The sequence below is a fragment of the Melospiza georgiana genome, chromosome W (assembly GCF_028018845.1).
Source record: "Melospiza georgiana isolate bMelGeo1 chromosome W, bMelGeo1.pri, whole genome shotgun sequence".
Taxonomy (NCBI): domain Eukaryota; kingdom Metazoa; phylum Chordata; class Aves; order Passeriformes; family Passerellidae; genus Melospiza; species Melospiza georgiana.
This window is the reverse complement of record NC_080464.1, coordinates 21,009,776-21,021,898: the sequence shown is the minus strand read 5'-3', so window position 1 is coordinate 21,021,898 and position 12,123 is coordinate 21,009,776.

Below are 12,123 nucleotides of genomic sequence, written 5' to 3'. Positions count from 1 at the left end.
CATCGTGTTCTAGAAGTTGCAGAGATGTCTGCCAAGTGTTTGGCAGGAAGAAAAGAAAAGTTGTCCAAAACAGCTTCCAAACGAATGTTCATGTGATTGGAAAAGTCAGGAGAGTGCAAAAGTACTGTTTTCTATCAGTTGGCAAGTTGCGCACACAATCCCAGTGTTTTACAGCTTGCTTCTTCACCTTCCCGAAGCTGCCGCTCTCCCCGGCTCCCGGAGCCGAAGAAGCGGCTTCTTCGCGCAAAGACGATTGTGCCGCTCACAGTGCTCTCCTTAGCGCGGCTTCTGCCCAAAGACGCCCGGGAGCGGCTCTTAGCTCCGGAGAGCATCCTACCTTCGTCTTTAGCGTCTTTTGTAGTCTACATCTTAGCAAAACGCTTTCCCAGTATGTCTGGCTAGGAGAAACTGTGCCAGCACAGAAAACATCTCCCATCGTGTTCTAGAAGTTGCACGGAGGTCTGCCAAGTGTTTGGCAGGAAGAAAAGAAAAGTTGTCCAAAACAGCTTCCAATCGAATGTTCACGTGATTGGAAAAGTCAGGAGAGTGCAAAAGTACTGTTTGCTATCAGTTGGCAGGGTGCACACACAATCCCAGTGTTGTACAGCTTGCTTCTTCACCTTCCCGAAGCTGCCGCTCTCTCCGGCTCCCGGAGCCGCAGAAGCGGCTTCTTCGCGCAAAGACGATTGTGCCGCTCACAGTGCTCTCCTTAGCGCGGCTTCTGCCCAAAGACGCCCGGGAGCGGCTCTTAGCACCGGAGAGCATCCTACCTTCGTCTTGAGCGTCTTTTGTAGTCTACATCTTAGCAAAACGCTTTCCCAGTATGTCTGGCTAGGAGAAACTGTGCCAGCACAGTAAACATCTCCCATCGTGTTCTAGAAGTTGCAGAGATGTCTGCCAAGTGTTTGGCAGGAAGAAAAGAAAAGTTGTCCAAAACAGCTTCCAATCGAATGTTCATGTGATTGGAAAAGTCAGGAGAGTGCAAAAGTACTGTTTTCTATCAGTTGGCAAGCTGCGCACACAATCCCAGTGTTGTACAGCTTGCTTCCTACCTTCCCGAAGCTGCCGCTCTCCCCGGCTCCCGGAGCCGAAGAAGCGGCTTCTTCGCACAAAGACGATTGTGCCGCTCACAGTGCTCTCCTTAGCGCGGCTTCTGCCCAAAGACGCCCGGGAGCGGCTCTTAGCTCCGGAGAGCATCCTACCTTCGTCTTTAGCGTCTTTTGTAGTCTACATCTTAGCAAAACGCTTTCCCACTATGTCTGGCTAGGAAAAACTGTGCCAGCACAGAAAACATCTCCCATCGTGTTTAAGAAGTTGCAGAGATGTCTGCCAAGTGTTTGGCAGGAAGAAAAGAAAAGTTGTCCAAAACAGCTTCCAATCGAATGTTCATGTGATTGGAAAAGTCAGGAGAGTGCAAAAGTACTGTTTTCTATCAGTTGGCAAGGTGCGCACACAATCCCAGTGTTGTACAGCTTGCTTCTTCACCTTCCCGAAGCTGCCGCTCTCCCCGGCTCCCGGAGCCGAAGAAGCGGCTTCTTCGCGCAAAGACGATTGTGCTGCTCACAGTGCTCTCCTTAGCGCGGCTTCTGCCGAAAGACGCCCGGGAGTGGCTCTTAGCTCCGGAGAGCATCCTACCTTCGTCTTTAGCGTCTTTTGTAGTCTACATCTTAGCAAAACGCTTTCCCACTATGTCTGGCTAGGAAAAACTGTGCCAGCACAGAAAACATCTCCCATCGTGTTTAAGAAGTTTCAGAGATGTCTGCCAAGTGTTTGGCAGGAAGAAAAGAAAAGTTGTCCAAAACAGCTTCCAATCGAATGTTCATGTGATTGGAAAAGTCAGGAGAGTGCAAAAGTACTGTTTTCTATCAGTTGGCAAGGTGCGCACACAATCCCAGTGTTGTACAGCTTGCTTCTTCACCTTCCCGAAGCTGCCGCTCTCCCCGGCTCCCGGAGCCGAAGAAGCGGCTTCTTCGCGCAAAGACGATTGTGCTGCTCACAGTGCTCTCCTTAGCGCGGCTTCTGCCGAAAGACGCCCGGGAGTGGCTCTTAGCTCCGGAGAGCATCCTACCTTCGTCTTTAGCGTCTTTTGTAGTCTACATCTTAGCAAAACGCTTTCCCACTATGTCTGGCTAGGAAAAACTGTGCCAGCACAGAAAACATCTCCCATCGTGTTCTAGAAGTTGCAGAGATGTCTGCCAAGTGTTTGGCAGGAAGAAAAGAAAAGTTGTCCAAAACAGCTTCCAAACGAATGTTCATGTGATTGGAAAAGTCAGGAGAGTGCAAAAGTACTGTTTTCTATCAGTTGGCAAGTTGCGCACACAATCCCAGTGTTTTACAGCTTGCTTCTTCACCTTCCCGAAGCTGCCGCTCTCCCCGGCTCCCGGAGCCGAAGAAGCGGCTTCTTCGCGCAAAGACGATTGTGCCGCTCACAGTGCTCTCCTTAGCGCGGCTTCTGCCCAAAGACGCCCGGGAGCGGCTCTTAGCTCCGGAGAGCATCCTACCTTCGTCTTTAGCGTCTTTTGTAGTCTACATCTTAGCAAAACGCTTTCCCAGTATGTCTGGCTAGGAGAAACTGTGCCAGCACAGAAAACATCTCCCATCGTGTTCTAGAAGTTGCACGGAGGTCTGCCAAGTGTTTGGCAGGAAGAAAAGAAAAGTTGTCCAAAACAGCTTCCAATCGAATGTTCACGTGATTGGAAAAGTCAGGAGAGTGCAAAAGTACTGTTTGCTATCAGTTGGCAGGGTGCACACACAATCCCAGTGTTGTACAGCTTGCTTCTTCACCTTCCCGAAGCTGCCGCTCTCTCCGGCTCCCGGAGCCGCAGAAGCGGCTTCTTCGCGCAAAGACGATTGTGCCGCTCACAGTGCTCTCCTTAGCGCGGCTTCTGCCCAAAGACGCCCGGGAGCGGCTCTTAGCACCGGAGAGCATCCTACCTTCGTCTTGAGCGTCTTTTGTAGTCTACATCTTAGCAAAACGCTTTCCCAGTATGTCTGGCTAGGAGAAACTGTGCCAGCACAGTAAACATCTCCCATCGTGTTCTAGAAGTTGCAGAGATGTCTGCCAAGTGTTTGGCAGGAAGAAAAGAAAAGTTGTCCAAAACAGCTTCCAATCGAATGTTCATGTGATTGGAAAAGTCAGGAGAGTGCAAAAGTACTGTTTTCTATCAGTTGGCAAGCTGCGCACACAATCCCAGTGTTGTACAGCTTGCTTCCTACCTTCCCGAAGCTGCCGCTCTCCCCGGCTCCCGGAGCCGAAGAAGCGGCTTCTTCGCGCAAAGACGATTGTGCCGCTCACAGTGCTCTCCTTAGCGCGGCTTCTGCCGAAAGACGCCCGGGAGTGGCTCTTAGCTCCGGAGAGCATCCTACCTTCGTCTTTAGCGTCTTTTGTAGTCTACATCTTAGCAAAACGCTTTCCCACTATGTCTGGCTAGGAAAAACTGTGCCAGCACAGAAAACATCTCCCATCGTGTTCTAGAAGTTGCAGAGATGTCTGCCAAGTGTTTGGCAGGAAGAAAAGAAAAATTGTCCAAAACAGCTTCCAAACGAATGTTCATGTGATTGGAAAAGTCAGGAGAGTGCAAAAGTACTGTTTTCTATCAGTTGGCAAGTTGCGCACACAATCCCAGTGTTTTACAGCTTGCTTCTTCACCTTCCCGAAGCTGCCGCTCTCCCCGGCTCCCGGAGCCGAAGAAGCGGCTTCTTCGCGCAAAGACGATTGTGCCGCTCACAGTGCTCTCCTTAGCGCGGCTTCTGCCCAAAGACGCCCGGGAGCGGCTCTTAGCTCCGGAGAGCATCCTACCTTCGTCTTTAGCGTCTTTTGTAGTCTACATCTTAGCAAAACGCTTTCCCAGTATGTCTGGCTAGGAGAAACTGTGCCAGCACAGAAAACATCTCCCATCGTGTTCTAGAAGTTGCACGGAGGTCTGCCGAGTGTTTGGCAGGAAGAAAAGAAAAGTTGTCCAAAACAGCTTCCAATCGAATGTTCACGTGATTGGAAAAGTCAGGAGAGTGCAAAAGTACTGTTTGCTATCAGTTGGCAGGGTGCACACACAATCCCAGTGTTGTACAGCTTGCTTCTTCACCTTCCCGAAGCTGCCGCTCTCTCCGGCTCCCGGAGCCGAAGAAGCGGCTTCTTCGCGCTAAGACGATTGTGCCGCTCACAGTGCTCTCCTTAGCGCGGCTTCTGCCCAAAGACGCCCGGGAGCGGCTCTTAGCTCCGGAGAGCATCCTACCTTTGTCTTTAGCGTCTCTTCTCATCTACATCTCAGCAAAAAGCTTTTCCACTACATCGAGCAAGGAGAAACTGTGCCAGCACAGAAAACATCTCCCAGAGTGTTCTAGAAGTTGCAGAGATGTCTGCCAAGTGTTTGGCAGGAAGAAGAGAAAAGTTGTCCAAAACAGCTTCCAATCGAATGTTCATGTGATTGGAAAAGTCAGGAGAGTGCAAAAGTACTGTTTTCTATCAGTTGGCAATGTGCGCACACAATCCCAGTGTTGTACAGCTTGCTTCTTCACATTCCCGAAGCTGCCGCTCTCCCCGGCTCCCGGAGCCGAAGAAGCGGCTTCTTCGCGCAAAGACGATTGTGCCGCTCACAGTGCTCTCCTTAGCGCGGCTTCTGCCCAAAGACGCCCGGGAGCGGCTCTTAGCTCCGGAGAGCATCCTACCTTCGTCTTTAGCGTCTTTTGTAGTCTACATCTTAGCAAAACGCTTTCCCAGTATGTTTGGCTAGGAGAAACTGTGCCAGCACAGAAAACATCTCCCATCGTGTTCTAGATGTTTCAGAGATGTCTGCCAAGTGTTTGGCAGGAAGAAAAGAAAAGTTGTCCAAAACAGCTTCCAATCGAATGTTCATGTGATTGGAAAAGTCAGGAGAGTGCAAAAGTACTGTTTTCTATCAGTTGGCAAGCTGTGCACACAATCCCAGTGTTGTACAGCTTGCTTCTTCACCTTTCCGAAGCTGCCGCTCTCTCCGGCTCCCGGAGCCGAAGAAGCGGCTTCTTCGCGCTAAGACGATTGTGCCGCTCACAGTGCTCTCCTTAGCGCGGCTTCTGCCCAAAGACGCCCGGGAGCGGCTCTTAGCTCCGGAGAGCATCCTACCTTTGTCTTTAGCGTCTCTTCTCATCTTCATCTCAGCAAAAAGCTTTTCCAATACATCGAGTAAGGAGAAACTGTGCCAGCGCAGTAAACATCTCCCATCGTGTTCTAGAAGTTGCAGAGATGTCTGCCAAGTGTTTGGCAGGAAGAAAAGAAAAGTTGTCCAAAACAGCTTCCAATCGAATGTTCATGTGATTGGAAAAGTCAGGAGAGTGCAAAAGTACTGTTTTCTATCAGTTGGCAAGTTGCGCACACAATCCCAGTGTTTTACAGCTTGCTTCTTCACCTTCCCGAAGCTGCCGCTCTCTCCGGCTCCCGGAGCCGCAGAAGCGGCTTCTTCCCGCAAAGACGAGTGTGCCGCTCACAGTGCTCTCCTTAGCGCGGCTTCTGCCCAAAGACGCCTGGGAGCGGCTCTTAGCTCCGGAGAGCATCCTACCTTCGTCTTTAGCGTCTTTTGTAGTCTACATCTTAGCAAAACGCTTTCCCAGTATGTCTGGCTAGGAGAAACTGTGCCAGCACAGAAAACATCTCCCATCGTGTTCTAGGCATTGCACAGATGTCTGCCAAGTGTTTGGCAGGAAGAAAAGAAAAGTTGTCCAAAACAGCTTCCAATCGAATGTTCATGTGATTGGAAAAGTAAGGAGAGTGCAAAAGTACTGTTTTCTATCAGTTGGTAGGGTGCAGACACAATCCCAGTGTTGTACAGCTTGCTTCTTCACCTTCCCGAAGCTGCCGCTCTCTCCGGCTCCCGGAGCCGCAGAAGCGACTTCTTCGCGCAAAGACGATTGTGCCGCTCACAGTGCTCTCCTTAGCGCGGCTTCTGCCCAAAGACGCCCGGGAGCGGCTCTTAGCACCGGAGAGCATCCTACCTTCGTCTTTAGCGTCTTTTGTAGTCTACATCTTAGCAAAACGCTTTCCCAGTATGTCTGGCTAGGAGAAACTGTGCCAGCACAGTAAACATCTCCCATCGTGTTCTAGAAGTTGCAGAGATGTCTGCCAAGTGTTTGGCAGGAAGAAAAGAAAAGTTGTCCAAAACAGCTTCCAATCGAATGTTCATGTGATTGGAAAAGTCAGGAGAGTGCAAAAGTACTGTTTTCTATCAGTTGGCAAGCTGCGCACACAATCCCAGTGTCGTACAGCTTGCTTCTTCACCTTCCCGAAGCTGCCGCTCTCTCCGTCTCCAGGAGCCGAAGAAGTGGCTTCTTCGCACAAAGACGATTGTGCCGCTCACAGTGCTCTCCTTAGCGCGGCTTCTGCCCAAAGACGCCCGGGAGCGGCTCTTAGCTCCGGAGAGCATCCTACCTTTGTCTTTAGCGTCTCCTTTCATCTACATCTCAGCAAAAAGCTTTTCCACTACATCGAGCAAGGAGAAACTGTGCCAGCACAGAAAACATCTCCCAGAGTGTTCTAGAAGTTGCAGAGATGTCTGCCAAGTGTTTGGCAGGAAGAAGAGAAAAGTTGTCCAAAACAGCTTCCAATCGAAAGTTCATGTGATTGGAAAAGTCAGGAGAGTGCAAAAGTACTGTTTTCTATCAGTTGGCTAGCTGCGCACACAATCCCAGTGTTGTACAGCTTGCTTCTTCACCTTCCTGAAGCTGTCGGTCTCCCCGGCTCCCGGAGCCGAAGAAGCGGCTTCTTCGCGCAAAGACGATTGTGCCGCTCACAGTGCTCTCCTTAGCGCGGCTTCTGCCCAAAGACGCCCGGGAGCGGCTCTTAGCTCCGGACAGCATCCTACCTTCGTCTTTAGCGTCTTTTGTAGTCTACATCTTAGCAAAATGCTTTCCCACTATGTCTGGCTAGGAGAAACTGTGCCAGAACAGAAAACATCTCCCACCGTGTTCTAGCAGTTGCAGAGATGTCTGCCAAGTGTTTGGCAGGAAGAAAAGTTGTCCAAAACAGCTTCCAATCGAATGTTCATGTGATTGGAAAAGTCAGGAGAGTGCAAAAGTACTGTTTTCTATCAGTTGGCAAGGTGCGCGCACAATCTCAGTGTTTTACAGCTTGCTTCTTCACCTTCCCGAAGCTGCCGCTCTCTCCGGCTCCCAGAGCCGCAGAAGCGGCTTCTTCGCGCAAAGACGATTGTGCCGCTCACAGTGCTCTCCTTAGCGCGGCTTCTGCCCAAAGACGCCCGGGAGCGGCTCTTAGCTCCGGAGAGCATCCTACCTTCGTCTTTAGCGTCTTTTGTAGTCTACATCTTAGCAAAACGCTTTCCCAGTATGTCTGGCTAGGAGAAACTGTGCCAGCACAGTAAACATCTCCCATCGTGTTCTAGAAGTTGCAGAGATGTCTGCCAAGTGTTTGGCAGGAAGAAAAGAAAAGTTGTCCAAAACAGCTTCCAATCGAATGTTCATGTGATTGGAAAAGTCAGGAGAGTGCAAAAGTACTGTTTTCTATCAGTTGGCAAGCTGCGCACACAATCCCAGTGTCGTACAGCTTGCTTCTTCACCTTCCCGAAGCTGCCGCTCTCTCCGTCTCCAGGAGCCGAAGAAGTGGCTTCTTCGCACAAAGACGATTGTGCCGCTCACAGTGCTCTCCTTAGCGCGGCTTCTGCCCAAAGACGCCCGGGAGCGGCTCTTAGCTCCGGAGAGCATCCTACCTTTGTCTTTAGCGTCTCCTTTCATCTACATCTCAGCAAAAAGCTTTTCCACTACATCGAGCAAGGAGAAACTGTGCCAGCACAGAAAACATCTCCCAGAGTGTTCTAGAAGTTGCAGAGATGTCTGCCAAGTGTTTGGCAGGAAGAAGAGAAAAGTTGTCCAAAACAGCTTCCAATCGAAAGTTCATGTGATTGGAAAAGTCAGGAGAGTGCAAAAGTACTGTTTTCTATCAGTTGGCTAGCTGCGCACACAATCCCAGTGTTGTACAGCTTGCTTCTTCACCTTCCTGAAGCTGTCGGTCTCCCCGGCTCCCGGAGCCGAAGAAGCGGCTTCTTCGCGCAAAGACGATTGTGCCGCTCACAGTGCTCTCCTTAGCGCGGCTTCTGCCCAAAGACGCCCGGGAGCGGCTCTTAGCTCCGGACAGCATCCTACCTTCGTCTTTAGCGTCTTTTGTAGTCTACATCTTAGCAAAATGCTTTCCCACTATGTCTGGCTAGGAGAAACTGTGCCAGAACAGAAAACATCTCCCACCGTGTTCTAGCAGTTGCAGAGATGTCTGCCAAGTGTTTGGCAGGAAGAAAAGTTGTCCAAAACAGCTTCCAATCGAATGTTCATGTGATTGGAAAAGTCAGGAGAGTGCAAAAGTACTGTTTTCTATCAGTTGGCAAGGTGCGCGCACAATCTCAGTGTTTTACAGCTTGCTTCTTCACCTTCCCGAAGCTGCCGCTCTCTCCGGCTCCCAGAGCCGCAGAAGCGGCTTCTTCGCGCAAAGACGATTGTGCCGCTCACAGTGCTCTCCTTAGCGCGGCTTCTGCCCAAAGACGCCCGGGAGCGGCTCTTAGCTCCGGAGAGCATCCTACCTTCGTCTTTAGCGTCTTTTGTAGTCTACATCTTAGCAAAACGCTTTCCCAGTATGTCTGGCTAGGAGAAACTGTGCCAGCACAGAAAACATCTCCCATCGTGTTCTAGAAGTTGCAGAGATGTCTGCCAAGTGTTTGGCAGGAAGAAAAGAAAAGTTGTCCAAAACAGCTTCCAATCGAATGTTCATGTGATTGGAAAAGTCAGGAGAGTGCAAAAGTACTGTTTTCTATCAGTTGGCAAGCTGCGCACACAATCCCAGTGTTGTACAGCTTGCTTCTTCACCTTTCCGAAGCTGCCGCTCTCTCCGGCTCCCGGAGCCGAAGAAGTGGCTTCTTCGCGCTAAGATGATTGTGCCGCTCACAGTGCTCTCCTTAGCGCGGCTTCTGCCCAAAGACGCCCGGGAGCGGCTCTTAGCTCCGGAGAGCATCCTACCTTTGTCTTTAGCGTCTCTTCTCATCTTCATCTCAGCAAAAAGCTTTTCCAATACATCGAGTAAGGAGAAACTGTGCCAGCGCAGTAAACATCTCCCATCGTGTTCTGGAAGTTGCAGAGAGGTCTGCCAAGTGTTTGGCATGAAGAAAAGAAAAGTTGTCCAAAAGAGCTTCCAATCGAATGTTCATGTGATTGGAAAAGTCAGGAGAGTGCAAAAGTACTGTTTTCTATCAGTTGACAAGGTGCGCACACAATCCCAGTGTTGTACAGCTTTCTTCTTCACATTCCCGAAGCTGCCGCTCTCCCCGGCTCCCGGAGCCGAAGAAGCGGCTTCTTCGCGCAAAGACGATTGTGCCGCTCACAGTGCTCTCCTTAGCGCGGCTTCTGCCCAAAGACGCCCGGGAGCGGCTCTTAGCTCCGGAGAGCATCCTACCTTCGTCTTTAGCGTCTTTTGTAGTCTACATCTTAGCAAAACGCTTTCCCAGTATGTTTGGCTAGGAGAAACTGTGCCAGCACAGAAAACATCTCCCATCGTGTTTAAGAAGTTGCAGAGATGTCTGACAAGTGTTTGGCAGGAAGAAAAGAAAAGTTGTCTAAAAGAGCTTCCAATCGAATGTTCATGTGATTGGAAAAGTCAGGAGAGTGCAAAAGTACTGTTTTCTATCAGCTGGCAAGGTGCGCACACAATCCCAGTGTTGTACAGCTTGCTTCTTCACCTTCCCGAAGCTGCCGCTCTCCCCGGCTCCCGGAGCCGAAGAAGCGGCTTCTTCGCGCAAAGACGATTGTGCCGCTCACAGTGCTCTCCTTAGCGCAGCTTCTGCCGAAAGACGCCCGGGAGCGGCTCTTAGCTCCGGAGAGCATCCTACCTTCGTCTTTAGCGTCTTTTGTAGTCTACATCTTAGCAAAACGCTTTCCCACTATGTCTGGCTAGGAAAAACTGTGCCAGCACAGAAAACATCTCCCATCGTGTTCTAGAAGTTGCAGACATGTCTGCCAAGTGTTTGGCAGGAAGAAAAGAAAAGTTGTCCAAAACAGCTTCCAATCGAATGTTCATGTGATTGGAAAAGTCAGGAGAGTGCAAAAGTACTGTTTTCTATCAGTTGGCAAGTTGCGCACACAATCCCAGTGTTTTACAGCTTGCTTCTTCACCTTCCCGAAGCTGCCGCTCTCTCCGGCTCCCGGAGCCACAGAAGCGGCTTCTTCCCGCAAAGACGAGTGTGCCGCTCACAGTGCTCTCCTTAGCGCGGCTTCTGCCCAAAGACGCCTGGGAGCGGCTCTTAGCTCCGGAGAGCATCCTACCTTCGTCTTTAGCGTCTTTTGTAGTCTACATCTTAGCAAAACGCTTTCCCAGTATGTCTGGCCAGGAGAAACTGTGCCAGCACAGAAAACATCTCCCAGAGTGTTCTAGAAGTTGCAGAGATGTCTGCCAAGTGTTTGGCAGGAAGAAAAGAAAAGTTGTCCAAAACAGCTTCCAATCGAATGTTCATGTGATTGGAAAAGTCAGGAGAGTGCAAAAGTACTGTTTTCTATCAGTTGGCAATGTGCGCACACAATCCCAGTGTTGTACAGCTTGCTTCTTCACATTCCCGAAGCTGCCGCTCTCCCCGGCTCCCGGAGCCGAAGAAGCGGCTTCTTCGCACAAAGACGATTGTGCCGCTCACAGTGCTCTCCTTAGCGCGGCTTCTGCCCAAAGACGCCCGGGAGCGGCTCTTATCTCCGGAGAGCATCCTACCTTCGTCTTTAGCGTCTTTTGTAGTCTACATCTTAGCAAAACGCTTTCCCACTATGTCTGGCTAGGAAAAACTGTGCCAGCACAGAAAACATCTCCCATCGTGTTTAAGAAGTTGCAGAGATGTCTGACAAGTGTTTGGCAGGAAGAAAAGAAAAGTTGTCCAAAAGAGCTTCCAATCGAATGTTCATGTGATTGGAAAAGTCAGGAGAGTGCAAAAGTACTGTTTTCTATCAGCTGGCAAGGTGCGCACACAATCCCAGTGTTGTACAGCTTGCTTCTTCACCTTCCCGAAGCTGCCGCTCTCCCCGGCTCCCGGAGCCGAAGAAGCGGCTTCTTCGCGCAAAGACGATTGTGCCGCTCACAGTGCTCTCCTTAGCGCAGCTTCTGCCGAAAGACGCCCGGGAGCGGCTCTTAGCTCCGGAGAGCATCCTACCTTCGTCTTTAGCGTCTTTTGTAGTCTACATCTTAGCAAAACGCTTTCCCACTATGTCTGGCTAGGAAAAACTGTGCCAGCACAGAAAACATCTCCCATCGTGTTCTAGAAGTTGCAGACATGTCTGCCAAGTGTTTGGCAGGAAGAAAAGAAAAGTTGTCCAAAACAGCTTCCAATCGAATGTTCATGTGATTGGAAAAGTCAGGAGAGTGCAAAAGTACTGTTTTCTATCAGTTGGCAAGTTGCGCACACAATCCCAGTGTTTTACAGCTTGCTTCTTCACCTTCCCGAAGCTGCCGCTCTCTCCGGCTCCCGGAGCCACAGAAGCGGCTTCTTCCCGCAAAGACGAGTGTGCCGCTCACAGTGCTCTCCTTAGCGCGGCTTCTGCCCAAAGACGCCTGGGAGCGGCTCTTAGCTCCGGAGAGCATCCTACCTTCGTCTTTAGCGTCTTTTGTAGTCTACATCTTAGCAAAACGCTTTCCCAGTATGTCTGGCCAGGAGAAACTGTGCCAGCACAGAAAACATCTCCCATCGTGTTCTGGAAGTTGCAGAGAGGTCTGCCAAGTGTTTGGCATGAAGAAAAGAAAAGTTGTCCAAAAGAGCTTCCAATCGAATGTTCATGTGATTGGAAAAGTCAGGAGAGTGCAAAAGTACTGTTTTCTATCAGTTGACAAGGTGCGCACACAATCCCAGTGTTGTACAGCTTTCTTCTTCACATTCCCGAAGCTGCCGCTCTCCCCGGCTCCCGGAGCCGAAGAAGCGGCTTCTTCGCGCAAAGACGATTGTGCCGCTCACAGTGCTCTCCTTAGCGCGGCTTCTGCCCAAAGACGCCCGGGAGCGGCTCTTAGCTCCGGAGAGCATCCTACCTTCGTCTTTAGCGTCTTTTGTAGTCTACATCTTAGCAAAACGCTTTCCCAGTATGTTTGGCTAGGAGAAACTGTGCCAGCACAGAAAACATCTCCCATCGTGTTTA